This window comes from Canis lupus, chromosome 5, assembly GCF_048164855.1.
Source record: "Canis lupus baileyi chromosome 5, mCanLup2.hap1, whole genome shotgun sequence".
NCBI classification, from domain to species: Eukaryota; Metazoa; Chordata; class Mammalia; order Carnivora; family Canidae; genus Canis; species Canis lupus.
In genome coordinates, this window is record NC_132842.1 from 5,255,077 (window position 1) to 5,279,910 (window position 24,834).

A 24,834-nucleotide genomic window follows, 5' to 3' on the forward strand; every position below is an offset into this window, starting at 1 on the left:
CCCCAGCCTCAACCCCAACCCCAGCCCCAGCCCCAGCCCCAGCCCCAGCCCGGGAGAGAGAGAGCAAGTGGCCGGGCTGAGGGGATAGGGCTGCGATACAGGAAGTGGCTGCGGTGGTTGAAGCCGATAGAAGCCGAGAGAGAAAATGGGCGAGGGATCCCGGCGCTCGCGGCGGCCGCAGACCGGCGCCCCCCTGCCGTCCGCCTCCCTTCGGGGTGCGCCCCCCCGGGTCGGGCTCCCTCCCCCCCGCCGCCCCTCCCCGGGTCGCGCGCTGCCCTCGGCCGCCTTCCGTTCGCCGCGCTCCTGTCCGGGAGAACCCGCTGCCGTCCGTGCCGGAGGGGTCTGGGACGGGGGAAGAGGGGAGGGCAAGGAGGAGCGGCCGAAGGGAGAGGAAAAGCGGGGTGTATGTGTGTGTGTGCGCTCGTGTGTGGCGGGGGAGGGCAGGGTGGGAGCGATTATGTCAGTTCAACCCAGAGGGTGTGTCTTTTTATTTATTTATTTAAAAAAAATTTGTCATGAGTCACATTACACAGATCTCCCGGAGGAGAGGAGGAAGCGGATGGGGAGCGAGGGAGGGCGCATAAGAGAAGTTAATCTCAAAATTCCTGTAATTGAAGGTTTGTAAATTTGCCTGGCTGTCCGATTTCAAGTCGGGTTCCCCCCCCCCCCCCCGCATTTTCACTTCCGCCCCACCATAATGCATTCTAGAGGTGGTGAGGACTGTCCTTATCGTAAAACATAAATTATTCTGAACTACTTGCAAAAATGTCTTGCGCTCTCTCTTCCCCAAAAGTTCTTGAACAACATGTTGGCTTTAAAAGTAGCTTAAAATAGAACAGTGTAACTGCCGGTTTCTTGTTTTCTGAGGTTTCTCTCTTTCCGACCTAAGTAAATGCATAGACTATGAATCCAGGTAGATTACCGGACGTATTTAGTCCTAGGACCATAATGTTAAATGTTACTAAGTTTATTAGAACATTCTCAGGCTTTAATTATGTGAGGTTCTTGTTGGTTTTTATTTTAATGATTGAAAGTGATTTATACTGTGATAGTTTGGTTTGTAGATCTTCAGCTGGGTAAACCAACAGTTTGCTGTAGAAGCAGTTAAGGAGTAGAGTCCTTTGTATCAATATAATGACATCAAAAATTCGCTTGTTAGGATAAGGCATAATCCAGACGTGCTCTGAAAGAGTCGAGTTATTGCAATTTAGAACTAAAGTATTTCTAGAAATGCCTTCCATGTGATTATCAAGAACCAATAATTTCTATGTTGGCAAATGGTTTGTTTCCTTTATTTTTAGAAGGAGATACTGTTTTCAGGATATTTTGAATATTTCTCAATTTCCATAGTAACATTGTGTCTTAAGTAGCACCAGTAAGAATTTATCTCCTAAACTTTTTCAAGCTTTTTACTTTAGGAGTTCTGATAAATAAACTTCTTGAATGGCCACCATGTCTACTGTAGTATTTGTTTTTGCAAACTTTGTAGTTAGCCTTTTTTTAAAAAACAATTCTAAAATCTATGGAAAAGTGAATATAGTTTTCAAAAAGAAGAGTGGTCTTGTAGTTTATTGATATTAACATATACAACTTGTATTCACCATAACATGAAAAGCCTTAAAATTGAGGTGAATCTCAATTTGCTGAAAGTTCTGAAGATTCTGAAAATTAAAGGGAAAGCACAGGAAGTTTCTTGTCCCCCAGTCCAGAAAAATCATTTCTTTGTAGAAGTCCATAAATAAGTACTTCATGAAAGGGTGGCTTCTTTTGCGGTTGGGAAATCTGACAAATATATGGTGTGGTAACTGCTACGTGTTGGCAAATGCCTGTTTTAACTTGTCTATTGACTCCTTTTTTTTTTTTTCAGGTAGTTGTGTGCTGTATAGTTTTTATTTTTTTCCTTCCTGACCTCTTTCCTCTTGCCACAGTCATGTAACTCTGAAACACTTTTAAACTTCATTAGTAATATTCCTAGTTAAGATAAATCACGGTGTTTCTTCTGTAATTTTTTTTTTTTTTTTTAAGATTTATTTATTTATTCAAGAGAGACACAGAGAGAGGCAGAGACACAGGCAGAGGGAGAAGCAGGCTCCATGCAGGGAGCAGACGAGGGACTCAATGCCTGAGTCTCCAGAATCACGCCCTGGGCTGAAGGCGGCGTTACCGCTGAGTCCCCGGGGCTGCCCTGTAATCTTAAACATGTTAGTACCGTGGTGCCAAGAGCCATTGCCAATGGCCCCAAATTGTTTTTGGTGGTTCTAAACTTGACACCAGTAAGATATTTTGAACTTGGGTGGGGTGGGGGAGATGAAATTCACACATAGTGTTTATCTTAGTAGCCTTGAAATTTTGAGCAGCATGATGCAGGCTACTAGCTGCCTTCCCTGAGATGGGGTCAGGCTCAGAAGATGATGGAGGCTGTGGAAGTTGATGTAGTAGCTTAGCCTTTGTGACATGCTGTTCTGCTAACTTTGGTGGAATAGGAAACATGTAGTGCTAGAAATATACATTTAGCTGTCTTTTGAGATCTTTCTATATCCTTTCTGTGACCCTGGGTTTGATTAAGTTATGAACATTTTACATAAACATATTACCTCTCAGGGAAAGCATATAGTCCTATATATATATATATGTGTGTGTGTGTGTGTGTATATATATATATATATATATATATACTTAATATAGTCACTTATATTTTGTGAATTTTTTATACTCAAGATGAGTTATTTTATTGCTTGGGTGATTTTTATCCTCAGAGTTCAATTTTTATTTTGTTTTCATACAGTTTGGAAGTACAATTCAGGTGAGTTGTTTAGCAGACAAGTTCTTTTGGCTGTGGTGCAGTTGAGCATAGAGCACTTTATTAGTTCTTCAGGGCCTGTTGACTTTAATTATTAAATTGTTTTATTAATAGCAAAACTTCTCAAAACAGTCTATTACTGTAAAAAAGGATAGTGCTTTTGAAATTGCTATGGGGAAATAATTCTCAAAATATAAAGTATTTTATATATAGACATGAAGAAAAATCTTTGCCTTTTTTTGTCTTCAGTTTGAGTTTTTCTGGTGGGTTAGGTCAAGGACAGTCACTCCTCAACTTGTACATACTCGTATCTGACCAGTTCTCTTTGCTCTACTTTAGGGTCTGTATTGCCATTGTCATGGAAACTGTTTTGGGGAATAGGAAGGTAAGCTAAGTGAAAAGGAGTAGAAACTGCTAAGACAGGTTTCTCAGCATGCAGATTGCTAGATTGGGGTCTTCCAATATACCTTTTTTTTTTAAGCATAAAAGTCTTCCATATAACTTTTTTTAAAAGATTTTATTTATTTATTAATGAGAGAGGCAGAGATATAGGCAGAGGGAGAAGCAGGCCCCATGCAGGAAGCCTGATGTGGGACTCGATCCTGGGACCCCAGGATCATGCCCTGAGCTAAAAAGGCAGACACTCAACCTCTGAGACACCCAGGTGTCCCTATGATTTTCTTTTTTTAAGCAGATGATCAGCCTGTAGTCAGAGGCATCAAATACCTAGCCTAAAGTTCTATATCTTGTTTAGACAGTGTGTAGAATCAAACACGATTTTCCTTTTAATGAATACTGACTGAATGGGGATGTTTACCTGAGCATAGAGGATAAAAAGCTGGTATGAAGAAGGTAGTACTGTAATTGCTTCTACTTGTTGAGTACCTACCCCGTCCCAGCCTCTGCTGGTTGATTTGTATTGTCTTTAATCCTTAAAAAACTCTCCATGATAGGCAGTATTCTTTTATAGTTAAGGAAATTAAGAGTCAGAAAAGTTAAATAAATTTTGTTTGATCATACAGTTAGTAATTGGCAGTCAGGGTTTCTGCCCAACTCCGAGAGGCTCCACAGGCTAAACTCCTGCTATATCACTCTGTCTCCAGACTCCATTGAATCTAGACTAATTCAGAAATGTCATAGGATGAATAGACTCTTGTTGGAAAATCTAGAATCTAACAACTATTTTATCATCGTTTCTTCTGAGTTCCAGGTTGCAAGTATAAGAACAGGTATGTTTGTAATTTGGGGACTTGCCTTCATCACCAAAGGATGGTAGCTTTGGCACTTGAAGTACTGTATTATAGGAATCAGGCTAGTTTTTCATTGAGTTTGGTGGATCCTTTCCTTTCTATGCATCTTTGGTTTTTAAAATTCTGATTCAGCTTTGCAATTGTGATAAGAAAATTTGTATAATAATTAGTAGAAGTTAGCAGGGGCTCCTGGGTGCCTCAATCAGTTAAGTTTCCGCCTTTGGCTTAGGTCATGATCTCAGGGTCCTAGGTTTGAGTCCCAAGTTGGCCTCCCTGCTCAGTGGGGGGGGGGGGGGGGGGAGGTTTGCTTCACCCTCTGTTCCTCCTCCCCACTTGAGCTCTCTCACTCTCTCAAATAGATAAACTCTTAAAAAAATTAGTAAAAGTTAACAAAAAAGTCTTGAAATATTATAATTATTTCTGATTTCCACACAAACTAGGTTCAGTCAAAATGGTTAAGAAAATTAGGGTGGAGGGATCCCTGGGTGGCGCAGCGGTTTAGTGCCTGCCTTTGCCCAGGGCGCAATCCTGGAGACCCGGGATCGAATCCCGCATCGGGCTCCCTGCATGGAGCCTGCTTCTCCCTCTGCCTGTGTCTCTGCCTCCCTCTCTGTGTCATGAATTAAAAAAAATCTTAAAGAAAAAAAGTTTCTAAGAGAGTAGATCTTAAAAATTCTCACTATAGTAAGAAAAAAAAATTATAACTGTGTGGTGATGGATGTTAGCTAGGTTTATTGTGGTGATCATTTTGCAGTATATACAAATACTGAATGATGTTGTACATGTGAGGCTAATGTTATGACAATTTAAAACAAAACGGAGCTTTAGATATTTTATGGAAGATCCTCAGTTGTTTGATTTATACCATGTCACACCATGTTTATTAATGCTGCTGTGAAGCAGATAGGATCTGACCTTCCATATTAGGTCTTACAAAAAGTCCATTCATAAGGATAGAACATTATATCAATTCTTATTATTAATACTCTCAAGGATATGGACTATTCTTTAGGGCTGTATGTTATTTGAAAGTTTGTGTTAAAACTAATGTCCTAGAGTGCCTGGGTGGTTCAGTTGGCTAAGCGTCTGACTCTTGGTTTTTACTCAGGCCATGATCTCAGGGTGGTGAGACAAAGCCCTGCACTGTGCTCTATGCTCAGCGTGAAACCTGCTTGAGATTCTTCTCCCCCTCTGCCTTCACTGCCATGCTCACATGCTCTCCCTCTCAAATAAAATCTTAAAAAAAACAAACAGTTCTCCTTTTTCCTTTTGTAACTTTCGTACTAATAAGAACTTTACCTATGGTGCTTTGATCTAATCCTGATCTGTTTAGATCCTGAGTTTTAGCATGCTTGTATCTTTTGGACATCCTAATTCCTCAGGATGAGGATACTTCTAATGCCTTCTGTGTGCTTCTGTGTCCTCCAGTTGGTTCTGATAGCTAAAGAATGCTAATACTCTGTAGTGGAAGAAAGGTATTTGAACAAATGGGGGTGTGATCTGTGATTGTGTTTGTTTAAAATAAACTTACCATTTCCAATCCATCCTATTTCAAATATAACTTAAAGTATAAGGAAACTGGGTAGCTAGGGTGGCTCAGCATTTTACTGCCTCCTTCAGCCCAGGGCCTCATCCTGGAGACCCAGGATCGAGTCCCACGTCGGGCTCCCTGTATGGAACCTGGTTCTCCCTCTGCCTGTGTCTCTCATGAATAAATAAATTAAATCTTAAAAAAAATGTATAAAGAAACTAATTTTGAACTTTATTTTACTAGTAACACAATAATTAAAAATTCATTATGGAAAATTTCAAACATATTCAGAAATGGAGAGAATATATAATGAAACCTTATGTTCATTACCCATCTTCAACAATTATCAACTCCCGGCCAGTCTCCTTTCATCTATATTCCTCTTAAATCTCCTTACCATTATTGTAAAGCCTATCTTTTACATATCATTTCATCCATGAATATATTAGAATATTGCCCTAAAAGATAAAGGGTTATTATTAAATCTATTGCATAACTTTTATATGTGGAGAAAAAAGATGATGAATGTTATAATTTACAAGTGACAAAAATGAGTAGAAAGCTTTAAAATGGTTAATATATATATTTTTACTGTTAACATTTTTAATTTACAGCCAATTTTGTTAGTGATTCCTGCCATAGGTTGATTAGATATAGCTATACTATTTGGTTCATATGGAATTTTTGTTTTTTTTCCTTTTACGATTTAATTGACTTCATTAAGCAATTCATGAATCTAGGATCATCCCACATAGCAAATAGAGGGGAGCTCCCAAGTGGATTCTTTTTTCTTGAGATATAATTCATATAAAACCAACCATTTTAAAGTATATAGTTTAATGGTATTTTTTACTCTACAGTGTTGCACAATCATCACCTTGATCTAGTTCCAGAACATTTTTATCACTCCTCAGAATAACCTTGTACTCATTAAGCAGTTTGTCCCTATCCCTACCCACCTAGTACCTGGCACCTGCCAATTTGCTTTCTGAATTTTTGTATTCTATACAGTTCATATAAGTGGAATTATATAATACGAGGCCTTTTGTTTGCCTTCTTTCACTTATAGTAAACATTATATTTTTGAAGTTCATTTTATAGCACGTGTTAGTACTTCATCCTTTTTTATGGATAATATTCTACCAAATATACCACATTTTGTTTATCCATTCATCTGTTATTGGACATTTGAATTTCTACTTTTTGGTTATTGTGAATGGTATTATGAAAATTCATGTATGGTGTTTATTGGAGTACTTTTCAGTTCTTTGGTATATACACCTAGGAGTGGTTCATAATGCTCTTTTGTTGTGAAATATATAGCTATCTGAATTTGCACTGTAGTACTATCATATTGCAGTGTAATGAGGGAATTGCAGGCATGAACATATACTCAGAATATGAGTGTAAACTGATAGCAATTAAGACTTGGAGTCTAGGGATCCCTGGGTGGCACAGCGGTTTGGCGCCTGCCTTTGGCCCAGGGCACGATCCTAGAGACCTGGGATCGAATCCCACGTCGGGCTCCCGGTGCATGGAGCCTGCTTCTCCCTCTGCCTGTGTCTCTGCCTCTCTCTCTTTCTCGCTCTCTGTGTGACTATCATAAATAAATAAAAATTAAAAAAATAAATAAAAAGCTATTTAATAAAAAAAAAAAGACTTGGAGTCTAATTTTTCACTTTATATATAAGGTTAATTTCCTTCATTACTGAAGTGATATTAAATATAGGAACTGCACAAATTTTAAACTTTTTAGAAATATACATGGCTTAGACCATTACAAGTTGGTGGAGCATGTGACTCTTGATCTGTGGTTGTGAGTTTGAGCCCTATGTTGGGTATAGAAATTACTTAAAAATAATAAATTTAAAAAATCACTTCTATGTACAACCTTTATTTTTTTATTAAAAATTTTTTTTAAAGCTTTTATTTATTTATTCGTGACAGAGAGAGAGAAAGAGACACACACACACACACACACACACAGGCAGAGGAAGAGGGAGAGAAGCAGGCTCCATGCAGGGAACCCGAAGTAGGACTGGATCCCAGGTCTCCAGGATCACACTCCAGGCCGAAGGCGGCACCAAACCGCTGGGCCACCGGGACTGCCCTATGCACAGCCTTTAAAGAATGTAAAGTTACTGCTGTATAGTTGGGAAACTTAAATTGTTTAAGGCAGAAAATATTTCAGTCATAATATATTTTGAAACTAAAAGTACCTGAAACTTCTGTGAGATTGTCTAATTAAATCAAATGTGAATTCTTCTTCAGAACTTAAATGAAGCATAGTATGCAAGATGTGCATCTGGATAGTCTCAGCCGCTTTTAATTAGAGCAAATTTTTATTTTTTATCTCCTTGAAATTTAAAGGGAACAAAAATATTGTCTAATGAAAGTGTATTATTGAAAAACTTCAGTTTACCTTTACAGGTCACTTGTTTCCTGAATGCTTTATATTTAATTCCTAATACTGATTTTTACATGCTCTGATAAAATTACATTTGATAAATTTTATTTTTTCCTTTTGTGGAAAGGCAAGCATGGTATGCTTTTTTTTTTTTTTTTAAGGTTTATTTTTATTTTTAAATAATCTCTATACCCAACATGAGGCTTGAACTCAGAACCCTGAGATCAAAAATTGTATACTCTACTAAGTCAGCCAGGTGCCCCAAGCATGGATGGTGCTTTTTGAGAATCCTTTCTATTTGTGCCATGAGGGAGTTAATGCCTTCCAGAAAGGTGAACACTGGAAATGTATATAATGCATTATGTAGAAAAAAGATACTTCTTGGTTCAAATACTAGCAACCTGTGACAATAACAAATACTGATTTTAGAAAATTGTGTAGTAGGGCAGCCTGGGTAGTTTAGCGGTTTAACGCCGCCTTCAGCCCAGGGCCTGATCCTGGAGACCAGGGATCGAGCCCCACGTCAGGCTCCCTGCATGGAGCCTGCTTCTCCCTCTGCCTGCGTCTCTGCCTCTCTCTCTCTCTCTCTCTCTCTCTCTGTGTTTCTCTCATAAATAAATAAAATCTTTTAAAAAATAAAACAAGAAAATTGTGTTTATAAAAGGTTTATGAGGGAAGCCTGGGTGGCTGCCTTCGACTCAGGGTGTGATCCCGAAGTTCAGTCGAGTTCCATATTGGGCTACCTGCAGGGAGCCTGCTTTTCCTTCTGCTTGTGTCTCTGCCTCTCACTCTCTATCTCTCTCATGAATAAATCTTAAAAAAAAAAGTAAAAATAAAAAGATTTGTGAATGCCATTTTATTTTTTTTAAGATTTATTTATTTTAGATAGCATGAGCAGGGGGAGGGGCCCAGGAAAAGTGGGGAAGAGCGAGCTAGAGAAGCAGACTCCCCTCTGAGTGCAGAGCCTGACAAGGGCCTCAATGTCACAACCCCGAGATGGTGACCTGAACTGAAATGAAGAGTCAGGTGACCAACCAACTGAGCCACTCAGGTGCCCCTATGCCATTTTAAAATTATGGTTCTACTCACAAGTGGACCCTTAACATAGCCCATCAATCCCACTATATTTTTCATACCAGTGTATTTCTCTGTTTACCATAGACTGTTTTAAGTTTCTCTTCCCTTTTAAAATCTCTTTCCTTTCTCATCTTTTATTCCATGGAGAAAATAGTCCTCATTATATGACGTAATTTTTTACCACTCCATCTCCAATCCTACTAGCATCCTTTGCCAATCTATTCTGTTTCTTTGTTGTAATGGAGGAAAGGTGTCCTTCCTCCTAGCTAAGGTCAGTCCTTATCTTTGCTCTGAGTCCCATTCTCTCTTCCCTTTTTCAGAAGCCTTACGCTTATATCTTCTCTTTATTGAATTTGTGCAGTTGGAATCAAAACATCTCAAGTCTTTATTGTATGAGCAAATTATCCTTTGACTTCATAGATCCATGTGGTACCTGGCCTCTTTTTCCCATGTTGCTTAGAGTTTTATTAGAATTATTGTATACACCCTCCTCCATCCCTCACTTTGCATTCACTCTTTAACCTGTTTTGTTCTGTCATTACTTTTCCACTGAAATTATGTTCAGTAACCTACATGCTGCAAAATTCATTGAAAGCTGTTTAGTTCTCATTTTTTTCTAAAGATTTGTTTATTTATTTTGGAGAGTGAGTATGCAGACATTAGCGGGAGGGGTGGAGGGAGAGAGAATCCGAGCCCAATGTGTGCTCGATCTCACAACCCTGAGATGGTGACCTGAGCTGAAACCAAGAGTTCTATGCTCAACTGACTGAGCCATCTGGGTGTGTGCCCTCTGTTGAGTTCTCATTTTGCTTGTCTTCTCAGCATCATTTCACAAAATTGACTACTTTCCCTTTTTAGGAAAAGCCAATCCTTTGGCTTTTATGATGACATTCTTTCCTACTTTTCCTGTTACTCTCTGGCCCCTTATTCTCCTTTACTTTTAAGTATTGTTTAAAAATTTATTATTTTTTTTAAGGTACTAGGGGTTGGTGTTTTTTTTTTTTTTTTGAGTGTAGTCGATACATAATGTTAAATTAGTTTTAGTTCAAGGTAGTGATTCCAGAGAAGTCTATACATTATGCTTACCACAAATGTTGTTACCATTTGTCACCATACAATGCTATTATAGTATCATTTGACTATATTCCCTATGCTGTGGCATTTATCTCTGTGACTTACTCATTCCATAACTTAAAGACTATAGCTCCCACTCCCCTTCACCCATTTTGTCCAACTCTCCACCCTGCCTTTAAGTATTAAAGTGGTCTAATTGATACTTCTGCTTATTTGAATCATATGTGCCTCAGACTTATGATGCTAGAAACTGAATTCATCACCTCTCCCTAGTCTCCTTTACTACTGTCCATTCACTCACCTATTAGAAACCTAGGCATCATTCTTGAGTCCATTATTCCTCTTTGTCCTCTCTTCCCTTCATCTGTAACAGGTCCTGTTGATTTTTAAATTGACTTATTCTACCATCCCAGTGTAAAGCTTAGATAACTGCTATAGCTTCTAATTGTCTTTACATCACCATGAATCTTCCTCTGATCACGTTCCCATTGTATATCCTGTGGCTTAAGTGGTATTTTCAAAAGAAATCTGATCATGTCACTCCCTGCTTAAAAATCTTTTAATGATTCCCCGTAAGTATACAGTCTCACAATAAGACCTAAGAGGCCCTATATAGTACAGCTCCTATTTTTCTAGTTTTGCTGCATTCATCCTATTACCTTTATCTCACCAGTTATATTGGCCTTTCAGTTTTTGCAGTTTCATTCTTTTCTGCCTTTGCAAATGTTGTTCTCTGTCATTCCTCTCAGTCTGAATATTACTATTTGTCAGGTCTTGTAGTTCAGAAAGAATTACCGTATTAAATCATTCATTCTTCACTTGATAAAAATTCCTTGAGTACCTACCATTTCTCAGATACTCTCCTCTTAGGTCCCAGAGATGCTATAGTGAGTAAGGCCAAGCACCTCCCCTTATGAATTTTTCATTATAGAGGTTAGGAGACAGACAATGAGCAAAAAAAAAAAAAAAAAAGACTGTTTTGGACAGGGAGAAGTGTTGTTTGGATAATTAAATGGGAAAAGAAAGTGATTAATGGGCAGAGGAACTGAATTGATATTTTTCCAAAGAAAACATACAGATGGCCAGAAGACACATGGAAAAATGCACAACATTACTAATCATCAAGGAAATGCAAATGAAAACCACAATGAGATATCACCTTATACCTGTCAGAATGATTTAAATCATAAAAAACAAGAAATAACAAGTGTTGGTGAGGATGTGGAGAAAAAGGAAGCTTATGCACTGTTGGTGAAATGTAAATACATACAGCCTTAATAGATAATAGTATGTGAGTTCCTCAAAAATCAAAAATAGAAATACCATATGATCCAATAATTCCACTACTGTTTACCCAAAGAAAATGAAAACACTAATTTGGAAAGATACATGTGCCCTTGTGTTCATTGCAGCATTATCTACAATAGCCGAGTTATGGAAGCCATCTAAATGTCCATTGATGGTTTATGGATAAGGAATATATGGTATATACGCAGACAGGAATATTACTCAGCCATGAAAAGGACAAGAATTTGCCATTTGTGGCAACATAGATGAATCCAAGTGAAATAAATCAGACTAAGAAAGACAGATACTGTAGTATTTAACTCATGGGGAAACTAAAAAAAACAAAACAAATGAATAAACAATAAATTGATTCAGACTTGTAAATATATAGAACAAACTGATGGTTGCCAGAGGGAAGGAAGTATGGGCAAAATGGATGAAGAGGAGTGGGGGATATGGGCTTCCAGTTATGGGATGAATAAATCATAGAACTAAAGGGCACAGCATAGGGAATATAGTCAATGATACTGTAATAGTATAGCATATTGACAAATGGTAGCTAATTATTGTGGTGAGTGTAGCATAATATATAGATTTCTCTGGATACACTGTTGTATACCTGAAACTAATGTAACATTGTCAATTATACTCAAAAAACTAAATATAACAAAGCAAATAATATTACTCTGAACTGGTTTAAAAAAAAAAAAAGATAATTAGGAGATCCTGCAAGATGGCAGAGGAGTAGGGTCCCCAAGTCACCTGTCTCCACCAACTTACCTAGGTAATTTTCAAATCATCCTGAACACCTACAAATTCGACCTGAGATTTAAAGAGAGAACAGAAGGAATACTACAGAGAGAAGAATTTGCACTTCTAACAAGTACAACTCGTTTTTAGCCACTCTGCACTGAGCAAAAGGACTAGAAAGAAGAACTCACCACAAAAGAAAGAATCAGAAACAGTATTCTCTGCCACAGAGTTACAGAATTTGGATTACAATTCAATGTCAGAAAGCCAATTCAGAAGCACAATTATAAAGCTAGTGGTGGCTCTGGAAAAAAGGATAAAGGATTCAAGAGACTTTATGACTGTAGACTTTAATCAAGCCAAAATTAAAAATCAATTAAATGAAACGTAATCCAAACTGGAGGTCCTAACGACAAGGATTAATGAGGTAGAAGAGAGTGACATAGAAGACAAGTTGATGGTAAGGAAGAAAGCTGAGGAAAAAAGAGAAAAACAAAGACCATGAGGAAAGGTTAAGGGAACAAAACCAGGAGTTGGTTCTTTGAAAGAATTATTAAGCTAGATAAACCATCAGCCAGCCAGTCATTTCAAAAGAGAAAAGGTTCTAATTAATAAAATCACGAAAAAGGAGAGATCACAACCAATACCAAGGAAATACAAACGATTTTTTAAATTTATTTTTAAAAATTTATTTATTTATTTATGATAGTCACACACAGAGACAGAGGCAGAGACACAGGCAGAGGGAGAAGCAGGCTCCATGCACCGGGAGCCCGACGTGGGATTCGATCCCGGGTCTCCAGGATCGCGCCTTGGGCCAAAGGCAGGCGCCAAACCGCTGCGCCACCCAGGGATCCCTACAAACAATTTTAAAAACATATGAGCAGCTTTACGCCAATAAATTAGGCAATCTAGAAGAAATGGACGCATTTCTGGAAAACCACAAACTACCAAAACTGGAACAGGAAGAAATAGAAAACCTGAACAGGCCAATAACCAGGGAGGAAATTGAAGCAGTCATCAAAAACCTCCCAAGACACAAAAGTCCAGGGTCAGATGGCTTCCCAGGGGAATTCTATCAAACATTTAAAGAAGAAACAATACCTATTCTACAAAGCTGTTCCAAAAGATAGAAAGAGATGGAATACTTCCAAACTTGTTCTGTGAGGCCAGCATCACATTAATTGCAAAACCAGACAAAGACCCCACCAAAAAGGAGAATTATAGACCAATATCCCTGATGAACGTGGATCCAAAAGTTCTCAACAAGATACTAGCCAATAGGATCCAACAGGACATTAAGAAGGTTATTTACCATGATCAAGTGGGATTTATCCCCGGGATGCAAGGCTGCTTCAACACTCGTAAAGCAATCAATGTGATAGATCACATCAAGAAGAGAAAAATCAAGAACAATATGATCCTCTCATTAGATGCAGAGAAAGCATTTGACAAAACACAGCATCCATTCCTGATCAAAACTCTTGAGGGTGTAGGAATAGAGGGAACATTCCTCAGCATCTTAAAAGCCATCTACAAAAAGCCCACAGCACATATCATTCTCAATGGGGAAACACTGGCAGCCTTTTCCCTAAGAACAGGAACAAGACAGGGATGTCCACTCTCACCACTGCGATTCAACATAGTACCAAAAGTCCTAACCTCGGCAATCAGGCAACAAAAAGAAATAAGAGGCATTTATATTGGCAAAGAAGAAGTCAAACTCTCCCTCTTCGCTGATAACATGATACTGGACGCAGAAAACCCAAAAGACTCCACTCCAAGATTGCTAGAACTCATACAGCAATTCAGCACTGTGGCAAGATACAAAATGAGTGCCCAGAAATCAGTGGCATTTCTGTACACTAGCAATGAGACTGAAGAGAGAGAAATTAAGGAGTCAATCCCATTTACAGTTGCGCCCCAAAGCGTAAGATACCTAGGAATAAACCTAACCAAAGACGTAAAGGATCTATACCCTCAAAACTGCAGAACACTTCTGAAAGAAATTGAGGAAGACACAAAGAGATGGAAAGATATTCCATGCTCATGGATTGGAAGAATGAATATTGGGAAAATGTCAGTGCTGCTCATGGCAATTTACACATTTAATGCCATCCCTATCAAAATACCATGGACTTTCTTCAGAGAGTTGGAACAAATCATCTTAAGATTTGTGTGGAATCAGAAAAGACCCTGAATAGCCAGGGGAATATTGAAAAAGAAAACCAGAGGTGGGGGCATACAATGCCAGATTTCAAGTTGTACTACAAAGCTGTGGTCATCAAGACAGTGTGGTATTGGCACAAAATCAGACACAGATCAATGGGACAGAATAGAGAACCCAGAAATGGGCTCTATTAGTTGACCAACTCTGTGGTCAACTAATATTTGACAAATCAGGAAAGACTATCCACTGGAAAAAAGACAGTCTCTTCAATAAATGTTGCTGGGAATATTGGACAGCCACATGCAGAAGAATGAAACTAGACCATTCTCTTACACAAAGAAAAACCCAAAATGGATGAAAGATCTAAATGTGAGACAAGAATCCATCAAAATCCTGGAGGAGAACACAGGCAACACCATTTTTGAACTTGGCCACTGCAACTTCTTGCAAGATACATCTATGAAGGCAAGGGAAACAAATGCAAAAATGAATTATTGGGAGTTAAGATAAAAAGCTTCTGCACAGCCAAAAAACCGTCAACAAAACTAAAGGACAACCTACAGAATGGGAAAAGATATTTGTAAATGACCTATCAGAATAAGGGCTAGTATCCAAGATCTGTAAAGAACTTAGTAAACTCAACACCCAAGAAACAAATAATCCAATCATGAAATGGGCAAAAGACATGAACAGAAATTTCACCAAAGAAAACATACACATGGCCAACAAGCACATGAGAAAATGCTCTACATCACTTGCCATCAGGGAAATACAACTCAAAACCACAATGAGATACCACCTCACACCAGTGAGAATGGGGAAAATTAACAAGACAGGAAACAACACATCTTGGAGAGGATGTGGAGAAAGGGGAACCCCTTTTGCACTGTTGGTCGGAATGTGAACTGGTGCAGCCACTCTGGAAAACTGTGTGGAGATTCCTCAAAGAGTTAAAAATAGATCTGCCCTACAACCCAGCGATTTTACTGCTGGGGATTTACCCCAAAGATACAGATGCAGTGAAATGCCGGAACACCTGCACTCCAACGTGTACAGCAGCAATGTCACAATAGCCAAACTGTGGAAGGAGCCCTGGTGTCCATCAAAAGATGACTGGATAAAGAAGATGTGGTTTATGTATACAATGGAATATTACTCAGCCATTAGAAACGACAAATACCCACCATTTGCTTCAACGTGGATGGAACTGAAGGGTATTATGCCGAGCGAAGTAAGTCAATTGGCGAAGGACAAACATTATATGATGTCATTCATTTGGGGAATATAAAAAATAGTGAAAGGGCATAAAAGGGAAAGGAGAGAAAATGAGTGGGAAATATCAGTGAGGGTGACAGAACATCAGAGACTCAACTCTGGGAAACGAAGAAAGGGTAGTGGAAGGGGAGGTGGGCGGGAGGATGGTGGGTGGGTGGTTGGGGTGACTGGGTGACGGGCACTGAGGGGGGCACTTGATGGGATGACCGCTGGGTGTTATGCTATATGTTGGCAAATCGAACCCCAAATAAAAAATATACAAAATAAAAAAGGAAATGGAGTGATGATACAGAAAATTTGAATTGGAAGGAGGACTTCTTTAATTAGGGAAGTTAGGTAGTGGCTCTGTGGAGATGGCATTCGAGCTGGAGGGTAGATATGGCATCTTCCATTGGAAGATCTGAGGAAAAGGAAAGATGGGAAAAATCTAAGAGTAATGTGGCTAGAGGAGAGTTTGTGAGAGGGGAAACTGCTAGGAGAGAGGGCAGAGAGATTGTTGGAAGCCAGATTATGAGGAGCTTTGAAGGCCTTGAAAAGAGGTTTGATTTTATTCAAAGTGTGATGGGGTTATCTTTAGAGTACTTGATTTACTCTTTAAAAGAATCATTCACGCTACTGAGTGGAAAGCGTACTGAAGGGAAGGCAAGAGCAGAATCAATCAGCAGGGAGGGTATGGTGGTAGTCCAGGTAGGAAATGAGAATTGTTTGTACTTCAGTGGTGGGGTGGGGATTTGAGGGGAGAGCTTGGATATTTTTAAGGCAGAGCTGGACAGAACTTTCAGCAGATTGGATGTGGAGTATGAGGAAAAGAGGACTCAAAGGATGACTCTTAGTTTAAATTTTTTTCTAAGTATGCTAGTGGATGGTAGTGCATCTGTGGGAGGATGTTAAGAGTACTGATTGTTAAGTATGAGATGCCAGTTAGACAACCAAATAGACCAGATGGTCATTCTGGAGCTTAGGAAAGAGAGTTAGAGATCCACTTTTATGAATCATTATAGAATAGATTAGCACTGTCTCATAGAAATATAATGTGAGGCACATATGTTATTTAAACATTTTCTAATGCTACATTAGAAAAAGTATGAAGAAACAGGTTGAAATTAATTTTAATAACCCAGTGCATCCAAAATGTAATTACTTCAGTAAGCAATCAGTATAGTTAATTAAAGGGATATTTTACATTTTTCTTCTTTTTATTATTTTTTTTTTGTACTAAGTATCTGGAATCTTATGAATTTGATACTTAACAGCACGTCTTAGTTGGGACATGGATAGTGAAAAATGGGGGTGGGGATTAATGGGTTGAAGTCCTATGATGTGAAAGCATAGTTGGAATTGAGGTACTAGAGTAAATAAACTGCAGAGATACAAGTTATGTGTTTAGAATGTGGGATTTTTTTTTAAATTTTGCCTTTTTTTTTTTTTTTTTTTTTTTAAATTAGAGGCAGAGAGAGAGAGAGGCAGGCAGAGAGGCAGAGACACAAGCAGAGGGAGAAGCAGGCGCCCTGCAGGGAGCCCGATGTGGGACTCAATCCCGGGTCTCCAAGATCACACCCCAGCCTGCAGGCGGCGCTAAACCGCCACCGGGGCTGCCCTAGAATGTGGGATTTTTGAAATTGGTATAATGACTCGTGATGGACATGGGAGATTTTTTTTAACTTTTAGTTTTGAAGTAATTTGGGACTTAGAGAAAAGTTTCAGAACCAATAAACTGGTTTCTCCCAAGTTTAATATCTCATTGTACAAGAACATGGGAGTTTTTGACTGTGGTGAAGAAAAAATGGAAGAAAAAATTGTTTCAGTTCAGGAGGTCAAGTGAGAGGCAGGATTTTTTGGTGGATTATCTGAGTGTATGTTGACATCACTAAGAATAATGATAGAAATATTGGTGATTTAGTGAGCTAGATGTTAGACCCTCCAGTGTGATGGTTGTTGGTAGATGACACAAGGAGCTTACTTCCATAGAGACCTCTTCCCTGTCCCACCAGGTCAGTTTATACTCTGTTAAATGCTCTCCTTGTATCCTATATATTTCCTCTGTGGCACTCATTGTATCTATTTGACACTTGATGCTAATCTCCAAGAAAGCAGGACCAGGTTCGTTTTAATTATTACCATATCTCCAGTTTCTGCTCGATAACAGGCACATAAGTTTTCAGAAGTTTATATAAAGTATGAAGGAGTCTAGAAGCTTAGTTCTAGTCCTCATTCCAGGCTGTAACCACCCTTTAACTCTACCTTCTGTAAAATGGCAGATTTGAACTAGACTGTGTCCAGAGTGACAACTCTTTATTCTTATTTTAAAAAATAAAAACATTTTTATTTGAAAAAAATTTTGTTATTAATTCTAGTTATTTAATATATTAGCTCCAGGTGTACAGTACAGTGATTCAACAATTCCATGAATCATCAGTGCTCATCATGACAAGTACACTCCTTAATCCTTAGATTGACAATTCTGATGGTCTGTAGTTAAAGTTTGTTCCTGTGTGTATGATTTTCAGCCTATTATGTTTTTCATTAGTTTGTTTCTGAGTTCTTCAGTTTTCTCAGGAAAAAAAAAAAAAAGCCTCTTGATCTACTTACACCTATTCCTTCCATTGTGTTGTTAGCAGATGTTATATTTAAATGTTTACTTTGTTATAACTAAGATATCAAGAGACTGAATAAACAGATTGTTCAGGAAATGAATTAATTCCAGTTATCAACTGTGATTCCTCTTAAACATTCTTAAAACCTAACCTTTTTGTTAAAATCAATTTTTTCAAGTCCTACTGAAGAGAGAAAATGTAGGTGAGAATGTGTTAGAATATCTTTTTCTTTATCTCTTGATTAGTTGTCTACAGTATAGATCAATGATATTGAAACTTATGGTCTTAGGACTCCTTTATATATACTCTTGAAGTATTGAGGTCCTCAGAGAATTTTTCTTTAGGTGGGCTATATCAATATTTACTGTATCAGAAATTAAGACAAAGTTTAAAACATTAATTCAGTTAAATAACATGTAATGGGTTTATTTTTAATGTAAATAATATATTTTTGGGGACACCTGGGTGGCTCAGCAGTTGAGTGTTTGGCTCAGGGTGTGATCCCCATCCCGGGATTGAGTCCCACATCGGGTTCCCTGAGAGGAGCCTGCTTCTCCCTCTATGTCTCTGCCTCTCTCTCTCTCTCTCTGTGTCTCTCATTAATAAATAAATAATTCTTTAAAATATATATATATATATATATATATTTTGAAAAATAACCATAGTTTTCCAAAACAAAAAAATTATGCTTAATAGGAAGAGTGGCACTGTTTTATATTATTGCACATCTCTTTAGTGACTAGCTAATAGCTAAATTCTCATCTACTTTTGTATTCAACCTATTTTATTTTGGTTGAAGTATATTAGAAAATGCTTCATACAGTTGTGTAGTTGGAAGGAGGAGTTGGATTTGGGAGGAGTGTTTTGATTGTGCATATAGTTGTGGAAAATTTTTTTGATACTTCATCAAAACTTGGTACATAATAGTTTCCTAAAAGTTGGTTGCAGTGTGGACTCTGAAGCCATATCAATAAACATTGTATACTCCATTACATTAGAAATTGTTGCATAGGTCATTTGGAAAAGTAGCGAAAACCTTTTAAGTTCATGTTGATAGATAGAGGTTTTCAAAAATTCTAATTTTTGCTTGAAAGCTTGAATTTTACATTGGCAACAAGTATTACCAATTCTTTTCTTTGAAGTGATAGGCTCATCTTGTTAGCCATAGTTTGTCCGTTGTTTTTTGAAGTAACAATGAACTCATTTTTGAAGTCTTTTTTTTGAAGTTCCATGGAAAAGTGTTTTTTTCAGCTTTTAGATAAATTGCACAAGTGCTTTTTCTTAAAGGCAACCATCATACCTAGAATGCAGAAGTATTTTTGTCACATCTTAAGGGGTAAAATTTAATACAATTATATTTTTTCTCTTTCTTAAAGAACATTTTTATTATTATTATTATTATTATTATTATTATTATTAAAGATTTTATTTATTCATGACAGAGAGAGAGAGGCAGGGACACAGGCAGAGGGAGAAGCAGGCTCCATGCAGGAAGCCCGATGTGGGACTCAATCCCCAGTCTCCAGGATCACACCCCGGGCTGCAGGCGGCACTAAACCGCTGCGCCACCCGGGCTGCCCAAGAACATTTTTAAATGAAGCTATTGTGTCATGTGTTCCTCCCTGTCTGTCACAGCCCCGTGAGTGGTTAGTGATATAGAGCACAATAATTATTAGTACAGTTGGTGACAGGGACTTGATTCATGTTAGGAGGCTGATGGTTTGTCACCTTTGCTTCTTCACCATTGTTGCAAATGTAAACACAGAAAAGAAGGCAAATAGCGTTAGTATTATTGTGAAAATAGTTTTGACCTTGTGAATCCCCTGAAAGAGTCTTAGGCATCTTTTGAGGTCTGCAGACCACACACTTTGAGAAGTTTTGTATAGATGATTGGTTTAGTAGACTTAATGTCTTCCTTTTGTGGTAGTAATAGGAATCTGAATTTTAAATATGACTATATAGCACTATGTATTTTGGACATTTCTGACTAAAGTAGCTTGAGTAATTCCTCATAAAAATATAAAGTTCCTTATGTAGGAATTCTCTTAGCATTGTGTATATTGTGTTAATTATTTGGATCGTTTTTATATTCTGGGTCGTGTTATTGCTCTGTTTATTTTATCTCTCAGTAGCACTAATTTTGAAAGTTTAAAAAATTTCATATATGTTTTCTCCAAATTTCAACAATACTAAACATTTTGTAATGTTTTGGAATAAATTTATTTCATTAATACAAAGTTCAAATTACATGATTGTAAAGAAGCAGTATGAAATACTAATTTTAAAGTGATACAATAATTATTTATTTCTAATTTGAGTATAGTCCAGATTAGGTTTGAAGAAATCTGTTCTTGATATTATCCACGTTATATATCTTCCTTTCCTATATTGATATATTTATGTCTTTTTTTTTTAAAGACTTTATTTATTCATGAGAGACAGAGAAAGAGAGAGAGAGAGACAGAGACACCGGCAGAGGCAGAAGCAGGCTCCATTCAGGGAGCCTGATGTGGGACTCGATCCCCAGACTCCAGGATCACAACCTGAGCTAAAGGCAGATGCTCAACTACTGAGTCACCCAGGTGCCCCTAAACCTTTTTCTTTCAAAAAGGTTGAGAAACCTATTTTATTTTTTAGCTCCATATTCCATTAAAATTAGTATTCAATTGATAATACTATTCAGATTTTACTTTGAATAGTGGGAAGACAACTTGATGCTATGCCCTTTCTTTCACAATATTCAGAAAATACCGGAAAGAACCTAAAGAAAACTGGCAAAATTTTATAGGATCCCAAGTTCTAAGAGAAATTTTCAGTAAAATGAAAGATGTCTAATTAATATATAACATAGTTCACATGACAGAATATAATAATTTGTCACCTGTTTAGTTATTCAGGTTTTCACTGATTACTATGTTCTAGAGTGTGTTATGTGAATTAGGTATAATCTCTTTAAGATAATCTCTGCCTTCCTCACAAATCAAATCACATATTTTAATAAGTTTTATCTAGGGAAGTACATGTTGACTTGAGAGCATATATAAGATGCCTCCACCTAGCCTGTGTATCAAAGAAGTAATATTGGAGTTGGGATATAAAGAATTAGTATATGTTAACCAAGAAGTTTTGAGGGAAGGAGAAACAATGTATTTACCCAGAGGGAACAGAAACATAACTGAGTGAGAGCAGAATGAGAGCAGAGTGATTTTCAACAAGATAAAGACCTGTGTGTGCTTTAGAGTATAGTGAGTAAATAAAGGAAAGTAACCTTTGAGGAATTAGGTAAGGATGAGACCTTTTTAATTTCGGCCTGATGAGATCTAAATTCTGCAGTCATGAAGTCTCTTGAATCCTTTATGCTTTTTTCTAGAGCCACCAGTAGCTTTGTAATTGTGCTTCTGAATTGGCTTTCTGACACTGACTTGTAATCCAAATTTTGTAACTCTGTGGGAGAGAGGACTGTTTCTGATTCTTTCTTTTGTGGTGAGTTTTTCCTTCTAGTCATTTTGCTCAGTGCAGAGTGGCCCAAAACAAGTTGTACTTGATAGAAGCACAAACTCTTCTCATGTAGCGTTCCAGCTGTTCTCTCTTTAAATCTCAGGCCGAATTCGTAGGTTTTCAGGATGATTTGAAAGTTATCTAGGTAAGTTGGTGGAGACAGGTGACTTGGGGACCCTACTCTTCTGCCATCTTGCCCCACCTCTCAAGGATGAGATCAGTAAAGCTTTATAGGCTATGTTAAGAATGTTGGTCTTTTTTTATGAGGCTGATGAGAAGACATTTTTCAATGTCTTTTAAGCAATGGGATGATATTATTTTTACTCTTTTAAAAAATTACTCATGTTAAGAGTGAAGAACAGATTGGAAGGCTTGTGTATGGATTGGAAGGAGCTCAAGAAGAGATTGGGGGGAGGCTAGTTTAGAGTTGATGGTAGCAAGTGGTGGTGAATGATTTAAAATCTTTAGTGCTTGGAATCAGTGTGATAGGCTGTGGCTACTTTTCTAGAAAAACTGAGGTTATAGGGATGTGTTAGAGGTAGTTCAAAAAATAGTTAATTTGATATTTGACAAATATTTATTGTCTGAAAGACTCCTAAGTACTGTAATGTCATGTTGTGATGTCTACTATATGGGATATAGTTATGTAAAAATCATTGACTAAAAGCAGATTATAAAGCCTTAAATTTAAGAAAGAGAAAATTGATTTATAGTACTGATACTTAAATGAAAAAATATTCTGTATGGAAGAAAATAATTGTTATTTTTGAAAAGTTTTCAATTTTAGTTTTGGCAGTCAATAGAATTTTGCTTATGGAAAGAAAAAAATGTGAAGCAGTTTTTTTGTAAGAGCATCTGGATACATTCCTACAAAAGATTCAAATAATAGTATTGAATTAAAGGCAAAATCTAAAATTCCCCTTTCTTTTTGTCCTCCCCACATTCCTGCTCATTCCCTACCCCAAATTGTTGTCAAGTTTGTTTTGTATCCTACTTTTTACTCAAAGGGTGAGGTGGTTTGGGAAGATTGATCTGGCATTGGTGCAGGGTGGATTAGTGAAGAGACAGACTGGATGCCTAATGACTAATTAGAGGACTTGTATTTGTACAAATGCAAAGAATATTTCTTGAATTGAGAGAGCTGCAGTTACGATTGAAAAGGAAGGAATAGGGATCCCTGGGTGGCGCAGCAGTCTGGCGCCTGCCTTTGGCCCAGGGCGCGATCCTGGAGACTCGGGATCGAATCCCACGTCGGGCTCCCGGTGCATGGAGCCTGCTTCTCCCTCTGCCTATGTCTCTGCCTCTCTCTCTCTCTGTGACTATCATAAATAAAATAAAAAAAAAAAAAAAAGAAAAGGAAGGAATAAATGTAAGCATCAGGAAACCTTGGTGAAGGAGATATGGGTAGATATGGAGAGGGAGAACTCAGAGATGACTTATTTTTACCTGTAGCCATTCTCTTCCAGCATAAAGCTAATACGCCTACAGAAGGTAATTTGCAGTCACAGAAGTGAATCTATAGACCCTTTCTTTTCAGCCGTTAGTACACAGTTGATTCCAACACTTCCCAGGTTTTACTCCTCCACAGTTGAATTGATAGGCAGAGCAGTGGGTTGGAAAATAGGAATAAGGCTTGACTGTTAGCTGGCTGTGTGGGCAGAAGTTGGGAGAGGGAGGAAAGAGAGGAAAGAGACTCCCAAGGGTCTCTGGCTATGTAGTATGATGACATGAGGTTGAGGTGCAAGTTTCTCCTTCTAATGTTAATTTTGATGTTCTGTCATAATGTTCTGTATTACAGATGTTGACATTTTTAGACCCTTAGAATCTTTTTATAAATGCTTCCAAGACATGTGTGACTTATATGTGGATTGATAATTATTCCTTTAAAAAAGAAACTTTTAGAGACTTTAAGAACAGTGCAGCGTTTAGGGGTTTCTGGGAAGACTTTTCATAAAGACGGAGTTTAGCGGAGTCATGAGTTTAAAGAGTTAAGGGGCAAGGGAAGTTGGGAGGCAAAGGAGGTGGGTAGCAGGAACAGCATGTATACCGATAACATGTTTGAGAGAGGTATGAGTAGTTTGCTTTTGATAGTGTCAGATGTAGGGGAGAGAAGTAGGGGAGGAGATGAGAGCTCAGTGGAAAAACAGGCAGACTTCAAACCCAAAACTTGTCATTAAACTGTAGTTGATCAATTCATTGTTTCCTACATTTGACAACAGAGAAACAATGTTTTAAATTTAACATCGATAAGATGAAATTGTGCTTTTGCTGTGTCCTCATATGTATTATTTGTCTAGACATTTGATGTAATCAACAGAAACCAATGAATAAATGGGTAAATGCAGGAAAATTGAATTATAGATCTAAATAAATCGTTCTTGTATGAACTAAGTGTCATGACTCAGGACTGCCGGCATTAGTGGATTTATTATTAGTGTTTATTAGTATCTTGTGGAATATGAAGTCACTTATTTCCAATTCAGTTGTGCATTTCTTCCACTCATCCTTACTCCTTACTTCCCCCCACCCAAAACACACACATACACACAAAGAAAGGAAGAAAGGCAGCACGTTGCTATCTATATGAAAATCCTTCTACTGTCTGATTTTTTGTTTTGTTTTACTTAGGTTTTGAGTGAAGAGGTGAGATGGTTTAAGATGAGAGTGTAAATAATAACATCACTGAGAAGAATTGTAATAAAAACATTCTTTTTACAATCAGAAGTCCTAGAAAATTTGCTTTCACCAAGATGTTTTGACTTCATGAATACTATAAATCATGTAATGATCTTGTTTCTTTATCTTTGTGGATTCATGGAGATCAGAGCCAAACTTATGGTTCCAACTTATTAACTAGGACTGTGCGGTCTCTTGGTCTGTGGATTAATGTCTTGCCTTTATATTATTGGATATCCTGACTTTTGTATATTTTGCTGTTAGGTACACATGTTTTTATGTACTGATATAGTAATAGCTAATGGCCTTATTCCAGACCAGTGAAATTAAAATCTTTTTAGAGGGAAATGAAGATTAGATCAAGTCCAGGCCTCTGGATTTTTTTTTAAAAGCTCACTAGGGGGTGTTGATTCTCTCCTAGGATTGAGAATCACTTATTCTAGAG

General features: G+C 37.7%; 1 protein-coding gene across 11 annotated transcripts in view; it reads left to right on the forward strand.

The window, feature by feature from the left end:
* Positions 1–24,834, forward strand: part of ABI1 (abl interactor 1) — a 136,012-nt gene that overhangs the window by 18,730 nt on the left and 92,448 nt on the right. The window contains exon 1 of one of the 11 annotated variants that reach the window (XM_072825297.1): positions 597–617. The exons of the other annotated variants lie outside the window; for them this stretch is intronic. The gene's annotated coding sequence lies outside the window, so the exon portion shown is untranslated. Of the gene's footprint in view, positions 1–596; positions 618–24,834 lie in introns of those variants that run through there. 11 annotated transcript variants of the gene reach the window in all.